Source organism: Canis lupus, chromosome 13 (assembly GCF_048164855.1).
Source record: "Canis lupus baileyi chromosome 13, mCanLup2.hap1, whole genome shotgun sequence".
NCBI classification, from domain to species: domain Eukaryota; kingdom Metazoa; phylum Chordata; class Mammalia; order Carnivora; family Canidae; genus Canis; species Canis lupus.
This window is the reverse complement of record NC_132850.1, coordinates 33,826,912-33,845,426: the sequence shown is the minus strand read 5'-3', so window position 1 is coordinate 33,845,426 and position 18,515 is coordinate 33,826,912. Positions and strand designations below refer to the sequence as shown.

Here is an 18,515-nt window from a genome sequence, read left to right as displayed (position 1 = left end):
AGTATAAAGGAAGCCTTTCCTTGTTAGGAATCTCTGGCACCTTTTTCTTGCATGTGGGGTAAGGCCCAACTACCTCAGCAGGGTGTATGAGTCAACTGACTGGGCCCTACTTTCCCTCATCTCCTCCCACCTCCTCCATCCATCCGCAGGCACCCTCTGCTTCAATCAAAGCAAATGCCTCATCCTCCCCGAAATACGTGTGAAGCTCCCCCCTTGCCACCTAGCCAACTCGTACTTGTATTTTAAGACTCAGCTTAAATGTCGCCTCCTCTGTAAAGACAGTTTTAAATCCCCTAGTCTTAGGCACTCGGCATTTTGGACTTCAATAACGTTGTGTCTTTACGTAGTAGGTAGAGTGTAATTGTTGATTTCTGTGTGTGTCACTCTCAGTACGAGGGGAGATCCTCTGAGTAGGGGCGATGTGTAACTCACTCATTTTTAGTTCCCATTACAGTGCGTGGCCAAGAGGGAGGCCCGTGAATGCCTACCGAGTGAACAAATGAACAAAAGAACAGAAACAAGGCTGGGTTATTGCAGTGGACGAGATTTCTACTTTCACTCTTTGTTTTAAAATATTTTCTTGAGTGAGTACACAGGGATGGGAGTGGAAGTGGCATAGGGGAATAATAGCTTCTTTTAAAAATCTATTTTCCACTTTTACGTTTTCTCCTAGGACCAACTAGTTTTCAAAGTGCAACATAATTTGGATGGCAGATTTCAGACTCCACGCGTGTTTATGAATTTATTAACTGGTAGCAAAATCTTTATCCGGAATGTACATACCTTTGATTTTTGATGAATAGAAACTAGTTTTTTTCTAATTACCTGAGAATTAATGTTCTGCATACCTTTAGAAATCCGGGCTTTTCTTTGAAAATTTTTTCCTTTATGGCACATGTAGGCTTAACACTTTTTCTATGTTGAGAGTGGGGAGGAGGGAGTTTTATTTGCTTTCTCTTCTCTTCTAAGTGTTTTTTGGATTGCTTTACTTTTTTATTTTTATTTTTTAATTCTTTGCAAGCATTCAGCCTTGAGCCCTGGAAAATCCCATTTCCCCTTCCCATTCGAGGATATTATTGCAAAAGGATGTTAGGTCTTGACAACTCTCCAAGATTGTGTCACTGGCCCCGTATACTAGATCAATTAAAAAAAAAAAATCCACATATCCTAGTGGATTGACTAGTTGAGGACCTATTGAAATGCTTACCTTAACACCGGGCACTGGGTCTGCTTTGCTCATACCTCATACCCTTATTGGCTATAGATGAACTACTCCCTGACCCTACCCCACATCAGAGGAACTGGGAAGGGTTTGAAAACTAGGTGCTTTGGAAAATTGGAGCAGACTATCTAGGAGCAAATAATGCTTCAAGGCCTACCATATAGCTCAGAATCTCCACAAAGAGTGGCAGGGGCCTGAGGATTTTTGAAGGAGAGAGATTCTTAACCCATTCAGATTGAGCAAGATCACAAGGAAACAAGACATAAAGATGTCAGTAGGCACGGAGGTGGCTGGTTTCAGTTATGTGTGGTCTGGAGCTGTCAAACCAGAGATATACCACTTGAACCTGGCTGAAAGATCCTAACATCATCTCCGGGACTGTCAAGAACAAAGTGTGTGTGTGTCTATGTGCGCGTGTGTGTGTGTGTGTATACACATGGTTTTGTACATATGCACCCTCGTCTGCAGGGACGATCATGTTTTGGCCCACAGGTATCAAGTCCTGCTTCCTCTGTCAGGTGACCATGAGTTTCGTGGTACTCAGCAGGCTTTTTGTCTAATGCATTGACACCTTAATGAAAAACAAAAGGTACATTCATCAAAAGAGACAAGATTACTCGAATCATAAATGGAGAACATCAGGGAGGCCAGCAACAATAATAATAATAAATTGCGGCTATTGTCCACAGAAACTTGCTTTTCTAAGGTACTTTTGATAATTGCCTGTCAATGTTTCAGGTTCCACACCCGCTCCTTGAATTGATGGGGTCTATTTATATCACATAAAATTCTTGTATTTGCCTCGTGAAGTGCCTTCCATTCTCAGGCCTGAGTAGGCCGGAGGTTATTTTATTTTTCCAGAAAGGGAAAGTGGCCTTGTTGCATGTGATAACTGTAAGCAGTGCTTTCTGGTTGAAGGCAAGCCAAACAAAGAGACAAATAAACATCAGCCTTAATGGTGAGGCAAAAGGAGCAGACCATAGCTTGGATGGTTCGGGGGCAAGCACGGTGGTGCTCGGCTCCTAACTTGTCTCCGGCAGGTGAGGTGTGGAAGCTTAAATGCAACCTCAGCATGAGGAGCAGCAGAAGGGACTGGAAGAATGGAGACCATGACAATTGGTGTCAGGCATATAGAAGCCTCAGGGGTTATAGTCTGTCTTTATTTAAAGAATGTCCTAATATGAGGGACTGGATTTCATAAAACCACATGCATTGAAAGATACTGAAAGGTCCCATTGGTTCAGTTCTTCTTTAAGTCCTCTCTCCATAGACATAGAAGTGGGGGCATTGGCTGCACAGGACAATGAGGTGAGGAACCCACCATTGTATTTCCATTGAGGGAGAAAGCACCCATTCCAGACATTCGGGTCCTGGTGGTGTTTGTGTTGCTGTGTGACTGGGGACAGCTAGTTTGTCTGCTGGGGGCCTCGGATTCCTTGTGTGTTCCGTAAGAAAGTTGGGCCAGGTCCTACCCGGCTTGAATATGTATTGTTTCCAATCTTGGAGTCCTTCAGCTTTTGTAGCATCTGATCTCACAGTGGGGATCAGCTGGTGTTGACTAAATGAATAAGCCAACCATCGAGCTTTTCTCTAGGACATAATTTGCCTGTGCAGCAATCTCATTTCAGTGTGTTTGGTGACGGTCTGTCAGAATGACAAGGGTTACCCAGGAGAGTTAGCACCCTCCACAAACGCATACCTTCCTCCTTCTTACTAGGTGTGGGAGGTGTGGGAGGCAGCCTCTAAGATGGGCTCCCATGACTGTGGCCTCCTGGTATTCACGTTCTCATGCAATCCCTTCCTCTTGAGTATGGACTGGACACATTGACTCACTTCTAATGGGTAGGAAATAGCAGAAGTGATGCGTTGTCACTTCTGAGATTGGGTTGCTAAAGCCTGTGATTCTGTTTTGTTCTCTTTCCCCTTCAGAGTCTTTGCTCTGGAGGAAGCCAGCTGCCATGTCCTGAGCTCCTTCTGGAGAGGCCCACAAAGCAGAGAACTGGCGTCTCCAGACTACAGCCAACAGAGACCTGCGGCTGCCCATAGTCATATGAGTGAGCTTGGGGGTGGATCCTTTGCTTGTTCAGCCTTAACAGGACTGCTGCCCTGGTGGACGATTCAGGGGTAGCCTCCTGCGACACTCTGAGCCATTCCCAGATTTCTGACTCATAGGAAGTATGAGAAAATAAATGTTTGCTGTTTTAAACTGGTCAGTTTTGGGGTCTTTTGTCACATGGTATATTAGATGACCAATTATGTTACAAAAAAGCATCTAAGTCCACCAGATAATTTAAAATACATGTAATCTAAATAAAAGATATGACCAATAACGTTATGGACAGTTGGAATAGTAACAATAACCAACTCCCACCTGGAACTTATAATGTGCTCAAACTGATAGGTAGGTATAGACACAAACATATATATATCTATATATACTATTACATACCTACATCCATATTAACCCATTCATTCCTCACAACCATGCTGTAAAGTATATGACGTGACTCCTCCCATTTTACAGATGAAGAAGTAGATTCACAGGAATGTTAAATAAATTGCCCAGGGTCAACACAGCTAGTAAAGGCAGGAAATGGTAGACCAAAAGTTTAAACTCAATTTTCCAGATGGCTTGCTTGTTACTGCCATGCTATACTGTACCCATAAAGGAGATTAGGGGGTACCACAAAATGATGAGGTATGATTACAACCAATATAAAGAATGGGATTTTATAGGGAGCGTGAATTGTGATATGGGAGGTATTAGACACCGTGAGATAGAAGCACAATACAAAAGGTTCCCTGCTGCCGTGGGTTGAAATGTCTATGTTCTTTCAAAATCCATTTTACATTTTGCTAATATTTTGCTAATTGTATGCAATCATCGTTAAAATTGCCGCTGACATTCATTCACACCTTTGATAATCGTCTCGTTACTTACTTGTAAGTCCAGCAAGGTGGACACACTGCATTCTATTCAGTTCAATCTGCCCCCCGCCCCCCCAGGGATGGAAGTCAGGCTGCAGGGTGAGAGTAGGCTGCAAGGTGTGGGCGGCCTCCTAGAGAGGTTTCCAGGCTCCTATTCCACAACTTGGAATCCCAGGAGTTCAACTCAAATGCAGAGTCTCATTTTCAGAGGTGTTACATTTGCATAATTATACCGCTGGCGATAGCTGCAGCTCAGGTAAGTCCAATAAGTTGGTGCCTCTGCACAAATATATACTTGCTCCCTTTTCTCCAGGCCCCCATCATCCTCTTATAACCATTCCGTGGCTTCTGGATCTTTCTCAGGTCTCCTCCCCCCTTTGTATCTCTTGCTGGGAAATAACTGACTCTGTGGTCGTTTCCCTCTGTCCTACCAGTGTGTGCCTTCTGCGGGGACAGAAGGCTGAGCTCAGGCGGTGGAGAAGGGCAGGAGCTTCAGCTGTAGGTGACCTGTTTCTGTCCCATTGGAAGCCAAACAACTGCCACTCCAGCCTCATCTCCCTGCCTTCTTCCTTGCCTCCAATTTTTCTCTCTGTACAGTGGACAGCGTATTCACTGAAAACAATTAACTCGGTATTTTTTAAATCTCAAAACAAGGTAAGAATAGGTTAAAAAAAGAAACAAACCAAAAAAAAAAAAAAAAAAAAAAGAAGAAGACAAGCTCAACAGTGCATGCAATGAAAAGTCTCTGTATTTGATCAGCCCTCTGGTTTCCGAGAACCTCTTCCTATGAGCAGCCACATTTACTGGTTTATTGTATATTTTTCAGACATAGTCTATGTATATACATGTATGTATCAGATGTACACACACATATTTTCGATGAAATTTTTCTTGTACAAAGATGTTTTGAATATGTAAGTTTGATCACCACATACAATTTGGAGCATGACCTTTGGAGCATGCTTTCTGTGACTTTCTTTCTTTCTGTGACTATGAACAAATAAATTGTCATCAGTAGACATAGTCATGATAGAAACTAAGTGACTGACACCAACATTGAAAATTTGGTAGCACAGTGAGACTCTTAGAGAAACGAAAACCAGGGTCTTGATCAAACTGTGCCTGAAGCTATACCAGTAAATATTTTTTAATGTTTTAAGCAAATTTGCATTGGGTTTTCTTGGACTTGCAGACAAGTTAAAGCATCCTGATATACCCCCCTCTTTTCCTGCACTGATCTTTTTATATCTGGCTTACTCTTAGCTAATCTCCAAACCTCTTAACTGTTTTCTCTTTAGAGAGGCTTTTTCTGACTCTCCCAGACTAGGTTGGATCTTCCTTTTATCTGTTTTCCTTGCATTAAGGCCTTTTCCTTCTGCATGCTTGTCACAATGGTAATGAAATATGATTTTTAAATATCTCTCTCCCCCAGAGGACTGTAAATTAAATGAAGTCAGGGCTCTATCTGTCTGGTTCACTGCTCTAGCCTCAGGTTCTAGCATGCACTTCACACTTATTAACCACTCAATAATGATTTGTTGGATGTAAAACTGAATGAATGGTAGAATTTATTATAGATAAGTTGTTCATTCCCAACGATTTTTAGATCAAAGTTAACAGTATTCTCATAGACGGAACTACAGCTTTTTATCTCTGGTCAAACTTGGGCAAGATATTCTGAGTCCCCAGGATATTTTACCAGCTGTAATCCAATTTCATTACTGCATCTCTTGGACAGGATGCATGGGTGATGGTTAAGAGCCCCGTTCCACTGCAGGTTGGATTAGAAACCTGGATCTCTCACGTACTGGGTTTCTGGTATCGGACAGGTTAAAGAACCTCTTTCAGCCACAGTTTATCTGTAAAACGAGGATTTTAATGTATGTACCTCCCAGGGTCACCGTGAGGATTAAGTGATGTAATGTACGTAATGCGTGCAATGCACCTATTTCAATAATACCTACTGACATACAGTATTTTCCATCACATAGTAAATATGTTTACATATTACATGACACATGGAGCTACTTGCTATTATTGTTATTATTTAGAGGTGGACCTCAATTTCTAGGGCTGCAAATTGCGATTTCTCTTTACTCCAGGGCTTTGAAGGGCCTTACTTATGAATGATTTAACAGACACAGGATTGACCCAATGCTGGATTTTTTATGACTGGTGCTTGATTCAGATTCTTGCTTAACCCTGTGATTTTGAACAGCTATTGTTGTTCGAGAAAGAAAACGGATTTGAAGGAGTATTTATATTGATTTATTGTTGGTTGTCTGTTGAAATGTAAATAGCCCTGAATGTGCCACTCACTGGGACAGGGCAGTGTTTTCATAATGGACAAAATAGCCTTGTTTCACTTTAATAACCTGCTTGTGGTCAAACCAGTCATGGGATTCTTTAAACCACAGCAAAATGCCTGCTATTGTCATTTGCATATCAATGAGCAGACAACTCTCTGCTGTCCCTATTACAGGGCACTGCCATTTCCTTAACTTGGGGACAGTACTGAGAAGTTGGTTTGCACACACGATGGCCTATCTCTCCCGTACAGACACATGTGCACTGAGCCAGCACAACAGCTGCTGAGACAGTGACGCAACTTATCTATGGTGTATTTGTACAAGTTAGAATAGGTTGCCCACCCCCAGTATCTCATAGACATACAGGTGTCTACTTCCTTTACAGAAGTTGCGCTGTGAATAGTCATTTTGGGTTGTCAAAGCTGGATGCTCTAGATGAGGGAAGCTTCCATAAGAATAATAAAGGAAATAAGAACATCAGTTCACAGGAAATCGACTCTCAAATTCAGAGAGCATAAACCCCACACGTTTCCCTTGCTTGTCACCCCCTTCCCACTTCTGCATTTCCTCAGAGTTGGAAAGAGCCCGTCCATTTTACGGATTTGGAAATAAATGGGCATGTTAATCTCTTGCCTTAAAGGGTCACTGAGGGAGTTGAGGTTGGGCATGGTTTGTGATTCTAGATTGATGGCTGGCGGCCCCCGGGAAGTAAGGACTGCTAACTCAGGGACTGTGTCTTGCCCTAGGCATCAAGTCCTACAGGCTTTTCATAAGCATTTTAGGTGACCTCGAAGGCCACCACTGCAGCATTGAGCAGTGGCTTCCCTATGGAAGCCTGTTGGGCAGGGATTTATCACTCACACCAGTTCAGAGGGAACGCAGAGCCAGGGCACCCACGTCTCCATAACCTTTCCCACTTGTCAAGGCTGTCCTCCACCCTGTGGAAGACTCAAGTACGGCACATATCCACGTGGTAGTAGATTTCATTTTTAATTGAAAATTGGTTATCAATGTTGTACTCATCCCTTGAAAAATGTGAGGAACACACACACACACACACACACACACACACACAGAGGAAATGTCAATGATCCTACTTTTTATCTGCTTGACACTGTTCCAGACCCTATTTAGGGATAAATTCATCTAATTCCTTTCCGCGGCAACATGAGACAGATACTACTATTATCCATTTCTTTCATTGAGCAACTGAGGCAGGAGGAGGCCAGGACTTTGCCCATTCAATAAGGACTCTAAGTGCAAACGCACAGTGCTATCTCTTTCATGCGCACATACCGACTGAAGGCAACAGGTGCTGAGGCCGTTAACCAACTCACCGGCCATTCATTTGTAGAACCTGTAATGGTAAAAAGCAAATTGTATCCTACTCTACAGATACTATCTAGTATATGGTGGAGATATTACCAATAATAATAATAACTCCCATGAACTCAGGGCTTCCGAGGCCAGGCAGGCCAATCTTTTAAGAGCTTTAGAGGTATTATCTTACTTTATCCTCCCAACAGCCCAAGAAGAGAGTTATTTTTTTTTATTATTATCTTTTCTAAGAAGAGAGTTATTATGCTCATTTTAGAGCAACATAGGCTGTATACTTCACCCTAAATCCTACATCTAGGAAGCAGGAGAACAGGGGTTTGAACTCCTGAACTTGTGTGAAAATTATTAAAGGGTGTGGTGTATCTTGATGGGAAAACTCTAGGAGAGTCCCCAGGAGAATGCTGTGGGCATCTGAGAAGTATTGGCTACGCAGACGCTGAACTTGTCTATTAGATTTCCTCTCCCTCTACCAAAGCTCAGCCTCCTTCTAAGCCCCTCACCGCCACAGCCCGTTGCCACAGCTGCTTGTTTTCCTCTCTAATGTCCCACTTCTTTAAGCACTAGCTGGGGCTGGTTAGCAGATGGCCAATCTGAAGAGGGGCTTCGCAACCACGTACAGTGGGAGCAAATGAGTTAATATGTTCCAGATACTTTCATATCTTTGGCCTAGACTCTAACCAATATAATCACAGTTTATTATCCTTCTTAGGTAACAATCATTCTTTTATTCGTTCAATAAGCATTGAGTGGCTCTGATGGCCTGAGCTCTGTGACAGGATACTGCAATGCCCCATTCATTGGCGTGACTTTAACGGTGGGAGCCTTAGGCACCTTGGCAGGCAGGCTTTTTGGCTCTTCTGAAGTCACATTAACTCAATGGCCATTGACTCTGCTTATCTGAAGGGCTGGTCTCACTGGCACCACATTTGAAAAAAGTGACAGAGTTTGATTCCATTGTGGAAAAAAAAAAAAAAGGAAAAAGAAAGAAAATGGCTTGTCTGGGGTTAGATGAATTCTTTTAGATATGGAAGGTGCCGTTTTCTGACCTGGGACATAAAACAATATGAAATGTAACTTAGCTGACATGAAATCCAGCTTCAAAAGAGAAGTTTACATTAGTTTCCATGATGGGATTGGGATAATGTCTTCATAATTTTCTTTCTTTCTTTTTTTTTTTTTTTTTGGTCAGTTTGCTTAAATAACTAGGTTATCTTTTGCCCATTTCTAAGCCATTCTAGCGACCTTTTCTTTGATGAGACCTTGCCACTGCTGCACTATGTTGTTATAATTATTATTAGTTTTTTTCTAATAAAACTGTTTATTTTTAAAATTTTTAAATTTCATACACAATGACCATCATCTGTAACCACTTTGTTGGGAGCCCTTCCTGACTCTCCAACAGCCAATTTGGGGTGACGTGAACAGGTCAGGGGACCCAGAGCTCCAACGGGCAGGATTTTTAGATCTAATGAAGACTCTGTCAGGCCTGATTTGGATCTAGATAATGAGGGTCTGATTGAATTTGCCATCTTCATAGCATCACAAGGTCTTTGGGGTCAGTAAGCGATTCCCTTTATTTTTCTGCACAGAGACAAGGAGGAGGTTGAGTTGTCAGAGCATTTGTGTGTCACGCGTTGTCAGGAGTCACGCGCTGGGGGGATGACTTGCCAGGTCATCTTAGATAGGCTGTTTAATCTTTTTGTGTTTTCGTTTCTCCATCTGCGAAGGCGTGATAACACATGCTGGGCTTCTAAGAAAAGTGCTATTAGGAAGGTTAGGGTAGGTGTGCTACTTGAGAGGCTTTAGCAAAAACCTTTGCATCACTGTTTGCTAGAGAGATTGTAATCTGGAGGCGGTCTAGCAACTTGACAGCAAGGGACCTTGAGTCAAAGTCCCCACCAGGGAAATATCAGACCTAAGGGAAGGGAGGGTCATCCCTGATATTTCATGCATCTGCAGGTGACTTCTGGCATGGATGGTGCTGGAGTTTTTCCATGGGAAAAACTGAAATTCTGAGAATGTCATTCAAAAGTCCAAATTAAACGTACAATTTTTAAAAAGGCAAATTCTTATGAGCTCAGATCCACAATTATAAATCACCAATAACACGTTGGCAGCTGCAATCTGCTGCTTTGGGGGGACGTTGGTGCTGGAAACAGCCCCAGAGCAGCTTTGCATACATGACTCCAACAACGGCCAGAGTGTTGTTTGTTAGTCCTTGAAAATATGGAGGTTGGCGTGCTTTGGCTTTTGAGGTTCTCTGTGATGATCTCGGTTGCCCTACATTTCCCAGACCAGGTATGCTTTTATAAACATACACAGACCCAATAGTATTTATTTTTGGAATGTTAAAGCTGTTTTAGTAAACACCTTAATAAGCCCCCTGGATGAAAATACATCTGAATTTAGAGAACACCTTTGTTTCCATAACTTCCAGTTCCTCTACTTTAAAACACCAGTGTGAGTCTCTTCGGACATACGAGCCAAACTCAGGGGAACCTCTTATTTATTGCCATGTTCTTACTTACTTACTTCTTCTCCTCCTCCCTCCCCCCTGCTGAAACTCCTGGATTGAGACCTGTTGCTTTCATCTGCGTGGATTTCCCACTGGCAGGCCCCCAACTCTCAGATCATCCTAATTCCCCTAAGGGAATCACCAGATGCTCAGTGTGTGACCAATGTGCAGTGGGCTGTTGGGCTCTGCCCCGGCCTGCCCACGTGGCCTGGCAAAAATGTAAACAAGAGACGCTGCGACTCTGCCCCAGACAAAGGCAGGAAGTGTTGCTCCTTCCCCACGCAGCTGGAGCTTGTAGGAGGTGGACTCTCTCACCCAACGGTTCCAGGGCGTCAAGCTGTGGTGTCTGAACCATGAGGGTTCTGCTGGGTGAAAAACCACCTTCTAAGAGCTTGGCCATTTGTCACTCTGGGTTACTCCACAGACTTTAAAAATTCTCAGCAACTTCACATCCTGCAGCATCATGGGGAAATAGTTATGTGGTCAAACTTTAAAGCAATAGTTACAAATGAGAGCGGGTGCTTTCAGGGTGGTCTTGGCCGGAGACTGACTGACCTCTGCCTCTGAAACTAATAATATATGATGTTAATTAATTGAATTTAAATAATAAATAAATAAATAAAATAAATACAAATTAAAAAAATAAAACCATGAGTAACTGAAAAAAAACTTAAAAAACAAAAGTTGTATATGTAATGCTGATAATTCTGAAGACATGTCCAGTTTAATTAAAATAATCTCATATTAGGTTTAAGATCAAATATTCCCCTGGATGGCTCAGTGAGTTAAATGGCCGACTCTTGATTTTGGCTCAGGTCATGATCTCCGGGTCCTGGGATCAAGCCCTTCAACCTTGGATTCCACACTCCGGAGGTAGTCTGCTTAGGACTCTCTCTGCCCACCCCTCTTCCCCCCATAGTAAGTAAATAAATCTTAAAAAAAAACAAATCAGGGGCCTGGGTGGCTCAGTCAGTTGAGCATCTGCCTTTGGCTCAGGTCATGATCCCAGGGTTCTGGGATCGAGCCCCACTTTGGGCTCCCTGCTCATCAAGGAGCCTGCTTCTCCCTCTGCCCTTCTCCTTGCTTCTGCTCTCTGGTTTTCCCTATCTCTCTGTTAAATAAATAAATAAAATATTTAAAAGAAAAAAAAAGCAACAGTTACATTCACTGGGCATTATTTGTAACAGCCAAAACCTAAAATGGATCTAAATGTCCAATAAGGAGGCTTTGGTTAAGTAAATCATGATCTGAATTTGTATGTCTCTTTTTCTGCCAGATGTATCTATTTCCACAATTTTAAATTAGGGTCACTTATTTTAGATTGTAGACATTCTGGAGAGCTTGATGGAAACTATCAGCCATCTCCCCAGAAAAATACTTACACGCTCAACATTTTCATATAATACAGGGGATTTCAACATAAACTTGTCTACCACTTATTTAAAGGTTAGGGACACTTAATAAACAGGAGAAATAATATTTAACAATTCTGATATAGGGAATAGTGGAATAAGCAGGTAATAAAAAACTAAAATCTCATTTTTGTTTAAACTTTTGTTTTGTTTTGTTTGTTCTGTTTTTTTTGGGGGGGGAAGGATAAGACTTTTTTTGACCCTCTTAGGATCCCTGGCTCGGTCTGAAAATTAAATCAACATAGACAGATTACCAAGAGAAAAGCTCACACGTTTATTTAATGTAAGTTTTATGTGGCATGAGAGACTTCTAAAGGAAATGAAGATCCAAAGAAACAATTAGACCTGAGTATTTTATGCTAAGGGTGATGAAGAGTGTGCAGTTGCAGAGTAATGTGCTAAGTTAAGAAGTATGAGGTCAGATCAGTGTAGTAAACTGGGGAAAACGTAGCAAGGCCTGTTTGTTTGGATTCTTCTTGATGTCCCTTTGCCTCCTCAGATAAGGCACTCCTCTCCTCTGAGTGTAGGGAGGCTATCTCTCACGTGGGGATTTTATGATCTGTTTCAGGCCAAAAAAAGTGAAGGGGAAAAGGTCAGAGTGACCTTCCTGCTTCTGCTGTTTTCTCAAACTTCTTTAGCTTAAAATATTTAATTTGCCAAGATGCCATAGTTTGGGGTAAAATGTTTGGATCCCCATCACAGGTAACTGAACTTGAAGATGCTGACAATAGCTTCTCTGGGGGAAGATATCATAGTCTCTCTGTGTGCTTATTTGTATCTTTCAACTCTTCTAGAACTATACACAGATTGTTTTTATAAGAAGAAATATGCCATCCGAGTTTATTAAAAAAAAAAAGCTGTAATTAGTTTTGGCAAGTATGTTAGGAACCTAAAGACATTTTTAGCAAACCTCTTTATTTACTAAATGATGAAATGCTAGGATGAAGGGATGTTTGAATGAAGGAACACTATTTCTGAATGAGATTTCATTAGGGCCAAATAAAAAGGTACCATATTGACAAACTTCTTTTCAATATGAAGTACACATTTTAAGATTCAAGTGAAACAGAGCCAATTAAAAAAATGCCAGGACCACACTCTGGGACCAAGAAAAGTCAGGCCATAAGTAACCTTTAGCTTAACATCAACAGCATTTTCACTCCTGGGATGGCCTTTAGGATACCTCTGGTAACTCTGTGTTCTGAGAAACTATGAGTCTGATATTCCTAATTCTTTCATCGTAGGAGGCAGACTAGTTCTTTGCAGACCTAACTTTCTCAATTTGAAGGTAAAGTTTGCATATCTTTTTTTCTTAGATTTTATTTATTTATTTGAGAGAGAGAGAGAGAGAGAGAGAGAGAGCAAGTGCGCAAGGTGGAGGGAATGACAGAGGGAGAGAGAGAAGCAGGCTCCCTGCTGAGCAGAGAGTCCAGTGAGGCTGGATCCTAGGACCCTGAGATCATGACCTGAGCCAAAGGCAGGAAGGCAGATGGCTAACCAACTGAGCCATCCAGGTGCCCAGAAGTTTGTGTGTCTTCTATTGGCAAATATCTTTAAGGAAAGAGAAGTTAATCAGGGGGCTGCAGAGATATCCACTTGGCATCCATGTCCCCTTTCTTGGGTAACACCACCATCTCTGTGTGGGGAAGCCCCTTCTTCTACTCCCCATTGCCATGGCTTTTGTGAGGCAGGCATCACCCTACCATCCCCATGATGAACATGTGACTCAGACCTGATCAATTTAGAGTGTTCTCTCTTTATCTGAGGCCACACAGAGTGGTCCCATAATGGCATAAGGGTCGCATCAGTGAGAGGCAAAGAGGGAGGTGTTGAGAGAGATTTCTCCAATCAAGACTTCTCAGCTGGAAGAATGTAAGCCTGGAACTGTCGTGGAAGAAGCCTGTAGAAGAATGAAGACAAACAGCACAGCAGAGCCCCAAGATGGGAGAAAGCAGAAGGGGTGGGGAGTCAGGGATCATCAAAGCCTGAGGCTTCAGCTGAGCCCCCAGATTCATGTGAGCCTGAACCCAACTTGCCATTGGAGTTTTCAACTGGGTGTGGCAATAATTTTCCTTTTTTGTTTAAGCCAGTTTGTGTTGGGTTTGCCTTACAACCAGTTGGGTCCTGATTAATATACTCATTTAATAATAACGCCTGTTGAGTACTTCTCAAGTCACAGACCTTGGGTAATCCTTTATGTGCATTCTCTAATTCCTGCATTAGTTCTTTTTAAGAAGGGAAACTGAGACTCAGAAAGGGCAAGTAACCCGCACAAGATCCCTCAGCAAGTATAATAAATCTATATTCAAACCCAGATATTTCTAAAACCCTATGCTCTTCCTTAGCATACTATCAACTGAGCAGTGGTACTTGAAGAAAATTAGGCCTGATGGCTGCTGGACGGTTCTTTTTTTTTTTTTTTTTAAGATTTATTTATTTATTCATGAGAGACACATACACATACACACACACACAGAGGCAGAGACAGGCAGAGGGAGAAGCAGGGAGCCCGACTCAGGACTCGATCCCAGCACCCCAGGATCACAACCTGAGCCAAAGGCAGACACTCAACCGCTGAGCCACCCAGGTATCCCTGGATGGTTCATTTTTAATTACAACTTACAAAGGGAAACCCTGAGGATAATAAATGAGTACTTAGGAAGTATGGCCAAATTTAGAGGTTATACTTTCTTCACCTTTGGTTTCTTTGTCAGTGGCTCCTGTTATCATTTTGTTTTGTTTTCTGACTCCCCAGCAGTGCTTAACAGAAGAATCTCAACCGTGTTCATTTTATAGTTGAAGAGTCTGGGAGAGACCTGTTGACCCTGTGCATACACAATGACTGCTCCAGGGCTTGCTTCAGCTACAAATGAGCAGATGTGGAGAAAAGCCACGAGTCCTTTGAAAACCAAGGAGGAGCCACAGGCCACTTTGGGGTATGTTGTTATAAACTAGGGTGGGCTCTCTTCTCATGAATAAAATAAAAATAAGGAGATTTATCAGTTCTGCATTGCTCCATTCTCAGGAGAGTTCTTTCTTCAAGTTTGAAGAAGACATGGTAAACACAGGCCTGGGAAGCCCCGAGCATGGTTTGGACACTGGCTCTGAGGTTCACGCTGTACTCATAACATCCTGTTCTTCTCTGCTGGCTTGTGATGTGGTAGATAGAGGTCCCTCCACAGGCTGTTAACAGCTGAGTTCATTTTTCGTAAAAGATACTGCTTGGTGAGACTGTGGAAATGGGCCACTCCTGCCCCCCCTTGTCACTCTTACGGTTAAGGATGGGTACTCCCAGTTGCTCTGAGAATACACTTTCCCTCTGCTCTAAAATTAGGTCTTTCATTCCTTGGGGATATTTGGCAAACTTAAATTTACTTGAAGCCCAGAGGGTATTAGTGAGTGGTAAAAAAAAAGTCTCAAAAGAAAAAAAGTCGTTTATTTATTGTAGGAGAAATAGGCTCTGTTGAACTTTGCAGCTATGGTCAGGAAAGGAAGCGTAGCTGTTGGAGAAAGGTGTGATGATAACCTGCTATTGAGGAAAAAGAGTGTGAGTGAAGTCTTCTGCGATCCTAGGGACTGGGATTTATGACTTCTCATCCACGTTTTCTGTAGGAGGCTGGAGGGCCGAGAGATGACTTCTTGTGGGATATGTTTATCAGCTTCCTAGGAATTTGTGTTTAAAAATCACACCTACAGTGAAGACACAAATGGAATTAAAAAAAAATAATATGTCACTTCTGTGGTCAGGGAGCTGACCCCAAAGAAGCTCATTGCACTTGGAGATTCTAAAGGCATAACTAAAATAGCAGTGACTTCTGCTGGTCGACTACAAAGAAAGGTGTTTCCCTTCTGTCTTCTCCACTGAGTTGCAGAGTCACTGATTTGCCATCCGGGAGACAGACAACAACAGTGGGCTGGGTGTTTGAATGGCTTTTGTTAGAGAGCATAATGTACATTCTGTGATGGTGCTTCTCTTGGGCCAGTTCCACAACCTGCCTAGTCACAGGAATCACGAAGGTGCTTTACAAAGGATAGATGGGTCCTTTGGCAAACTCAGACCTACTAAATAAAAATGCATAAGATCAAGCCCTGGCCACCTATAATTTTATCTAAGTGATTCTTATAATGGACCAGGGAACCACCCCTCCCGTCTTCCTTCACTGGGACAAATTCATCAGATTAGCAATTCACCATTTGAGACCCCTAGACATGACTGACAGGACAGCTCAGCCTTCAGCTGGGGGCAGAGACCAGGGACAGAAGGTGGAGATTAGCAGAACGTGGCAGAAGCAAGACCAGGATGGCAGGTGGCAAGAAGGTGTCCTATAGGAAATGCCAGTGTGGGCTGAAGAGGATTCTTGGTATGGTTGTCTGCATGCTTTCAAAGATTGCTTTGTTAAAAGAATGGAGAGTGGCAAAGCCCTCTTGGCCTCTTTCAAGTGAAAACACAAATCTTGCATCTGTTTATAGTGTTCACCACTTTTGTGCTGTTCTTCAAAGTAAGAAATCAGAAGTATCTATTGAAACCTCATTCCTTTCAAACAGAGCCATGAGAGGAAATCTAAACACACACGCTTCAATGTAACAGGCATATATATGTTGTGAGTTTGGCCTCCCTTTGCGCTTAGGAGAGCACATCCCATGCTCATTTACTCATTCGATCATTTAATTAGCCATCAGTTATTGAGCAAAGGCAATAGGTTGAACAAAGGCAAAATGGCCTGGTGGGTCCATAGAAGTCTATGCAATTTGCTATCATAACGTGAGAGGGAGAGGTAGTGGAACGCGATGTGGTGTTGGCAGCACCCGAATCATACAGGGTCTTAAACGTTTCTACGTCTGTTCTAAGGAAAAGAACCTGGCACAACCCCAACACCTGAATTTAGAAGCACACGGCAGAAGAGAACAAAGGCTGCTCGAAGGCTTGGATGAGTATGCATCAACTCTTGCTCTCCTTACCTCCCTTCCTTGGGCTTGTAGGAATCTACCTCTCGGATAATCTGGGCATATTGACCTGGCAACTCACAACTTTTAGAGAACTGCTAGATTTTTTTTTCCACAGCTGCAGAATATGTTTTGTTTTGTTTTTGTTTTTTTTTTTTAAATGAAAACCACTTCTAGCTTCAATTTTAAAATGCCTTAATTTGAGAGACCATTAGTCATGAAGGTGTTTCCATAGCAAATGCCTGTGGGATGTCCTAGCTTCGTTGGCAATAGTTCAAGGGAACTTATATCATTAAATTGGGACAAGGCCTGGCATGATGGCAAGGAAATTCATGGCTCCGTTCCCATAGCATGAGGCCTCCATTTAAGGGCAAGGTAGAGGAAAGGCAAAGAGCACTGAAGAGAAGTGCTGGAATGAAAACAAGTAACAAAAAGGAAAGATAAAAATGCAAATCCCAGTTCAGAGTGAATAATAGGAATGCAAATGGTGCTGCTAAAATAGGAAGGAACATTACTTTTCAAAAAGGCAAAGCAAAAGAAAATTGTAGTAGCTAAAGCATTTTGCAGGGTAAAATTGTACACTGTGTATGCCTCTCAGAAGCAAAGCCACCTACTCTAATTTTTCCCAGCACGATGCTGTGAATTTAGTGAGTCATTTTATGAAGGTTTACTACAAAGCTCCAATCTGCTTTTTTTTTTTTAATTTAAAAAATTTTTTTTTATAATACATTAGGATTAAATCCTTCTTTTGCCAGTGGATGCTTACTAATGCTCCCATTTTATAGCCAAATTTCTCACCTGGGCTACAAAAACACACTTTTCGAAAAATTAATAAGTTTACAGAATGATCTCCAGAACTTGTTAAGTCAAAAAAATATTGTGATGTAAAGAAGTGCTTATGGCATCCTCCTCTTTATCTAAGAAGGTCATCTGAATATAAATTTGGTTATATTAAAAAAAAAAACCAATAACCTCGCAGGAAAAAGTTTTTTATGGGGGAGGAGGAAATGAAGTGGAGAGGATAGAATTCCAAATTGGATGTCATTGAATGTATTCTGTTTTTGAATTCAAAAACATGTAAATATTTAATGTGATTATAAAACAAAATTAATCATGAGACAAAACAATCTCTCAAAATTGAGAGCAAAATGACACAAGGGAACCTGAGCCTCAAATGAGAGGCCTAATTACAGAGAGGAATTATTTCAGGTGACAAAGTAATTTATCTATAGGTATATGCTAAGCAAAAGAAATTGCCAAAGAATTTGTCAGCGGTTTTTCTTAATTTTATTGTTGGTGATAGTAGTGTTACTGTTTTGGCTTCTTTAGTTTCCTTCCTTCTTCCTTTCTTCCTTCCTTCTTTCCTTCTATTCTTTTTTTTTTTTTTTTTTTTGGGACTGATGTATGTACTATGGGATAAAACAAATGAGAAATTATGTTCATGTTGGAAGTTAGGATTTGGGGAATGGAAGAAGGTAATTCAAATATAAGATCAAGGATGTTAAGAAAAAACTCTGTAGTCTTGACTTTATAATTGTCAACTGAAATGTGTTATAATATAAGAAAGTACAGGTTTTCTAGGTCTACTCACTGCAAAGACCTGGAAACAGTGACACAAGCTCAGTAAAAATGAACATGTTCATTAACCAGGCTCAAAACCCAGACTGTGGTCTCTCAATACCATTCCCTCCTGAAAAGAAATAGAGTTCCTCGGGAAAGAACTGATTCTAGATCTGGGGCAGGAAATGTTTAACAAGGAGCCTGGAATAATTTATCCTATGGAAGAGCAGGGAAGCTATTTTGGGGTTATGTCTAAAACACTCTGGAGCCAACTAGGAAAGGCTTTC

General features: G+C 41.8%; 1 long non-coding RNA gene across 1 annotated transcript in view; it reads left to right on the top strand.

Annotated features, from left to right (window-relative positions):
• The window catches only part of LOC140602859 (uncharacterized), a 109,087-nt gene that overhangs the window by 61,202 nt on the left and 29,370 nt on the right, over positions 1 to 18,515 (top strand). The window contains exon 7 of the long non-coding RNA XR_012005792.1: positions 14,521 to 14,660. This is a non-coding gene — a long non-coding RNA (uncharacterized lncRNA). The remainder of the gene's footprint in view (positions 1 to 14,520; positions 14,661 to 18,515) is intronic.